Source organism: Rosa chinensis, chromosome 5 (assembly GCF_002994745.2).
Source record: "Rosa chinensis cultivar Old Blush chromosome 5, RchiOBHm-V2, whole genome shotgun sequence".
NCBI classification, from domain to species: Eukaryota; Viridiplantae; Streptophyta; class Magnoliopsida; order Rosales; family Rosaceae; genus Rosa; species Rosa chinensis.
The window spans coordinates 2688641-2694652 of NC_037092.1; positions in this window are offsets into that span (position 1 = coordinate 2688641).

The window sequence follows — 6012 nt, forward strand, 5'->3', positions numbered from 1 at the left end:
CAGACTAAAAGTTCAATCATAATATACCTAAAATGCATGGGTATGTGAGAAAAGTATGATGAAAGTATTTAATTCGTTACGTTTGGTTTATCCCACTTAATACAGAACACATATTATGTCGAAGGTGCTCTTAATAAAAGGAAAAAGTAAACCAGCCTAGAACACGGTTTGTCTGAAAATTGCACCCTGGTCATCAATTTACTTTTCAATAATATTGATTTCCAAAAATCAAACCTTAATAGAATCTTCTTCGTTCTTTTCTTCAATAAGAGGACAAATTTTGACCATAAACTGAGACGACTGCAACCTAACAAGTCACCACTCCTGTCAATTTATAGCTACATGCCTACATCTCAATGATAATCACGTATGGCCTAATCTGAGCAATATTAGCTGAATCTTTCTTATAAGGGGATCATCTAAAAGAGCATAGTTACCAGAATGCCCTTCTCTTAATGTGTTCATGGCCCTTGTGCTCCTTTGGCCTTTGCCACTCTAAGCTTCCTTAGCCTAGCATTGTAATTGACACAACCTTCTCTTGTACTCTTGTAGGCTTGTACCCCCGTCGTCGTTTTTATGTAATAGATGAAACGAAATACGTAAATTTGTAGATGCTGTGTACCAACGTTTGCTCGTATTAAGACAGTAAACGTATTAACCACATACATACTTCAGAACAAGAATCTCATCATAATACAGAAGAATTCTGGAATAGGCCCGGCACACCATATGCCCTAAACGGTCGTTAACGGAGGGCCAAAAATGACAATTCCATTTGCATAAACAACAAACGAGATGAAGTAGGTAAATATGTTTTTAACTGCGGCGATCTCCCTCTCACGTGTTTGTTAACAGCGGTAACAAATCCTGAATTTGGAGATTGAAGGCCATGTCGAGATCGGACTCGAGGTACTCATCAATTCACAATGTTCCAGCACCCACTCGATTCAGCTTTCGAGATCGAATTGTATGTTGTAGGGCAGTAAAGACGGCATCAAGATGGTTGCTTTGTCCTAACAATGGTGGGTATGGTGGATAGAGTTATATCTATCATCTGATGCAATTGTATGATTGGGGAAGATGAATGCAAACTCACTACTGATGTGAATTGTCAAGCTCTCTGGGCTTTGTCTTTTGGAGGTGGAAGAAGAGTCTGACTATGGATATATTTCCACTGAACGAGAAGCATTTAGTTACGTTTGGTTGGCATAATGGTGAAGCCATCTAGCTGTTGTCTTGGCTGCAAAAGTTCGAGTAGAAACTGCAATTTATTAGGCTCTTTTTAAGGACAATTTAATTTTTAAAATTTAAATTAACCCTGTAAAAAATTATAATAAACGGATTAATAATAAAATGTTTAGCTATTTATGATAAAAGAAATGTGTAATTTTTATAATAAGAAAAAATAAGTAATCATTTTAAGTTTAATCGTGGAGACAGATTTTTTTATAAAGAAAATCTTTTTTTAATTAAAATAAGTAAGCATTTTAATTTTAATAAGTAATTGATAGATTTGAAATTATTCATGTATTTACAAATGTCAAATCTATCGATTTTCAATAATTTTCGATTGCACAGAATCCTTATATACCTACTAATGTTGTCTACCATGTTTATTGATTATAGAAAGAAAAAAAATACCTTCCAAAATGAATAGGGTGGAGGAAATAGAATTTGGCAAATTTGATCTTTTTTTTTTAGAAAATTGTCAACTCATTGCATTGATCAGCGAAATTATACATAATGACCCATCCCTGTGGGATTGTCAAAAGAGTCCCTACCTAAGTAATTCAACATTTTTAAAGATTATGAAACTGAGCCAAAACTACCCTAAAGCATCCATGAGAATCAAAGGGGCACAGATGCTACGGACATTTTTAGCGACATATTCTCAGAGAGACCCTATGAACTCCTTCCCCAGAGGAAACGGAGTCCTTACAACATAATAATAGTAAAAGATAAACAAAATCCAAGCCCACATAAATAGGCCCAGACCCAAACAAAAAACCCTAGCAGATGGAAGCCCAAAAGAGTACCAAGCCCAGCTAGACTTGATGAGGCCACCCAACCACTTGGGCACCCCAACCATCAGCCGCCAACCACCAGTCTTTCTCCCTGCAAAGACTCCGGTCGACAACTGACCCAGCAGTTCACCATAACCTTTGCCTCAATCCACCCTAGGCCAAGGGAGTAGACATCGCCACCTCCATCACAATCCTCGACTGCCAGCAACAGAGGACGAGAATCCAGCCCAGGCCACCGCCCGAAGCTCCAATCCACACCCCGACCGGCCGCGACCACCAGATCTTCCTGCTCAGACAACACCAAGCATCGAGACCCTGGGACCATCACCTATCCAGATTGCCCAGGAAAACATCCCATCGCCGCTGCCTTGTGAGGCCCAAAACTACCATCGCTGTTGCCAAAGCACACGACCCCAAACAAGAAAACAAGAAGCAAAATTTTGAGAAGCCGACAACGAGGAGCTCCGCCGCCTTCAATCCCCCGTCGACCAGATGAGAGGGAAATCCCCTTTCCTCCAGCCCAACTTGTAGAACTGCCTCCAAGAGGCCACAGCCTCCACGCACCTCTCAGAGAGAGTAACCTAAGCATTTCTTTGTTCCGATTACAAAGAATTTTTTCTTCAAGACCATTCTTGGCAAATTTGATCATTAGATGTGATTTAAACGGGAAAATATGGCTTATATTTAGATGGTAAATTTGACCATTAGATGTGGAGGAAATAGAATATGGCAAATTTCACCATTAGATGTGATCTAGACGGTAAAACTTTACATGTTTTTGTCATCATTTCAGTCTCGATAGACGTAGTCAACCCTAAACTCTAAATACCAATCAAACTAAAACGCTCGTAACTACTCCTTCACAACTGTTTTTCTTGATCAGTTAATGCTCACACTCTAATGGGGACAAGGTGAATGAACCCATGTAAAAATGTTTGAAGATTTATCTTCCCATGATTCAGCTCCCCTTAGGGAAGTATGAGCATATATTGGATTGACCTCTTTGACCAATATGAAAAAAATGACCGACCAAGTTAATGTTTTTTTCATGGTATCTATTAATGCTCGTTAAATACATAGGTAATGTAAAATCTATCGATTTTCAATTTTGATAATTTGAGTCGCACAAATTTTTTTTTTTTTTTTTTGAAATAAAATTGTTTAGCATGTTTACTGGTTGTAGAGAAAAGTATACATTCCAAAATGATCAAGATGAAGGAAATAGAATTCGACAAATTTGACCGTTGGATGTGATCAGGGCAGGGGAATATGGATATGGTAAAAAGTTTACATGTTTTCATCGTCGTTTTGTCCTCAATCCACGTGGTCAATTTTAAACTCCAAATACTCATCAAACTAAAACACTCGTAACCACTCCCTCGCAACTTTTTTTCTTGATTCTTCAGCACCTACACTCATGGGAATGAAGTGCATTAACCCATGTAAAAATTTTGGGTTATTTATCTCCTGTGATTCGGCTCCCCTTAGGGAAGCATAAATGTATATTGAGTTGACTGCTTTGACTAACATGAAAGCAAAGGCCGATCAGATTATTTTTTTTTACACAGTATGTCAGTACCTATTAATACGCATTAAATACATGTGTAATGTCAAATCTATCAATTTTCAATTTTTTTGAGGATTGCTAGGAATACTTGTGTGCCTAGTAGTGTTGTGTAACTTGTACATTGCTTACATAGTGATGCACACTTATAAAAAAATGACAAGAATGAGGAAATTGAATTTTGGCAAACCAACCGTTGGATTAGATGATTGAAATATTCTATTTTTATTATATAAAAGCAACAAATTTCATCATTGTTTTGACTTCGATCCATATGGTCAACCAATGATACATTTACAACACTATATTTATTAAATTTATTAAATACATTCCTTCAAGGGCAACCCCATTAAGTCATAAGACTATGGGGAAACTGACTAAGTCATAAGACTATGGGAAAACCGACCGTTGGATGAAATTGTCGAGATATTTTATGCTCATTTTCAAAATATTATCCACTTTTGACTTCGTTTCAACAAAGATTCACTCGGTCAACCACAATATCTTCATTATTACTAACACTAAAGCACCATTTGTCAATCCGTCATCAAAACTATTAGAGCAATTTTCATGACCATTTCTCATATGGTATACCCCTACTACTCATGTACAAAAACTCGAGGACTTGATATTCGCGATTAGTTTTTCTAAACACTTAATTGTATAATTAAAATGTAATCAAGTCAGAGTCTACTAGAAAATTTAATTTAATTTTACTTTCAAATTTTTTCTTTCCCATTCATTTTTAGGTTATAACAATCCAAATTTTAAAAATTAAAAAAAACGTTAAACAAATTAAATTGCCTTTTGACAATAAACACCAAATAAATTTGTAACAGAATATTAAAAACAAAATAAAATTGCAATCCACATGGCTTGAAGCTTTGCTGCCAACGCAACTCTACTCTGCTAGGTGGGGTGGCTTCACCACTACGCCAACCAATCTTAATTAACATTTGTTGTTCCCTTTTAAAAAAAAAAGAGAGAAACATCTCGTTTAATGAGATACATTCATAGGATCCAACTCCTCTGCAGTGCAGAGGGTGTGCAGTTATGTAAATTTACTAAAATCTGGAGCTTCCAAGTGATCTAATGGCTAAAATATAGCCACATCAGCTCACATCATTTTCGGGTCTTTTTCTTCTCAACTTTCATAAAGCTGCCCTTTTTTTCTTTGAGAATGAGATAGAACTTTCATTCAATCAACCAAAACGCATACATTTGGGGGGGGGGGGGGCATAAGCCAATACCCAAAAAAACCGCGGTTACAGATACCATCAGGCCAATGGACCCAAACTCTAACCATAAAACACCCATTTTCAAGGCTACCTTGAGTATGTGATCCCGAAAGTCCCAGTAATACCCTGTAGTCAACAGCACAGAAGACGTCGTCCTCTTCAACACCATGTCCAAAAAGTACCAGACCACGTATAAAGGATTGCTCGTCGACAAATTGACAAGAAAAGTAAACCAGAGTTGAACCAACTCGTCCACGGGAAAGACACCATAGTAATGGCACAACCATGAAATCAAGACAACCAAACCCTCACTCAATTGAGGAAAGACTTATTAGAACTAACCAAAAGCCAAAACCTCAAAACCTAATGAAACAAAGAATTCGGCCACCGCAACATGCTTCTAATTTCCACAACGTCGGACTCCAACCGCTAGCAAACCACTGCGCCGAGCCCATCCACACCGGCTCACCCCATTGCAGACACCCAAGCCTACCTTATGGCCTTCCACTGCCGCTCTCTGCATGGTCTCCAGCAAAAAACAGGACCAAGCCTGGATCATTGACAATGCAAAGGACCGGAAAACATGAGAGAGAGAGAGAGAGAGAGCGGTCCACATCGCCACCGTAGGCCTGGATCTACCATCCACCACCAATCTTTGACTCTCAACCTTTCTGCCCCTTTCCACCTAGGCGTGAAGCCTGCCCATCCACCACCTGCCGTCGTCTGAAGGTAAAGAGGAAACTACTGCTGCCGCCTAAATCCCCTTAAGCCAAAAGAACCAGATCGCTCCACCAAGGCAGAGCCAACCATCCCATCGCCCTGTCTGGCAATGCCCACCACACACCGACGCAAGCAAAAGCCGTCATCGATGCTGGGATGTCGCCAGACAAGCCACAACCCTGCCCCTCTGTTTTCCAAACCCTACGTTCTACTCCGAGTACTGCGGAGGAAAAGAGCCTCTGTATATGCTTTTGAACTATATATTTCTAATAACCCATAAAGCTGCCGTTAACTCCTTGAAGAAGAAAAACAAAAACATCCGAAAGAACGAAGAACTGAGATTTTCTTCGGACGCAGTTGCAGTAGAGAACAAAGAACACAAATGCTAATGATCACCCCTGAATCTTTTCATGAAATAAGACCTAATATAAAATTATAAATTATGGCAACCGCCTTAATTCTCATG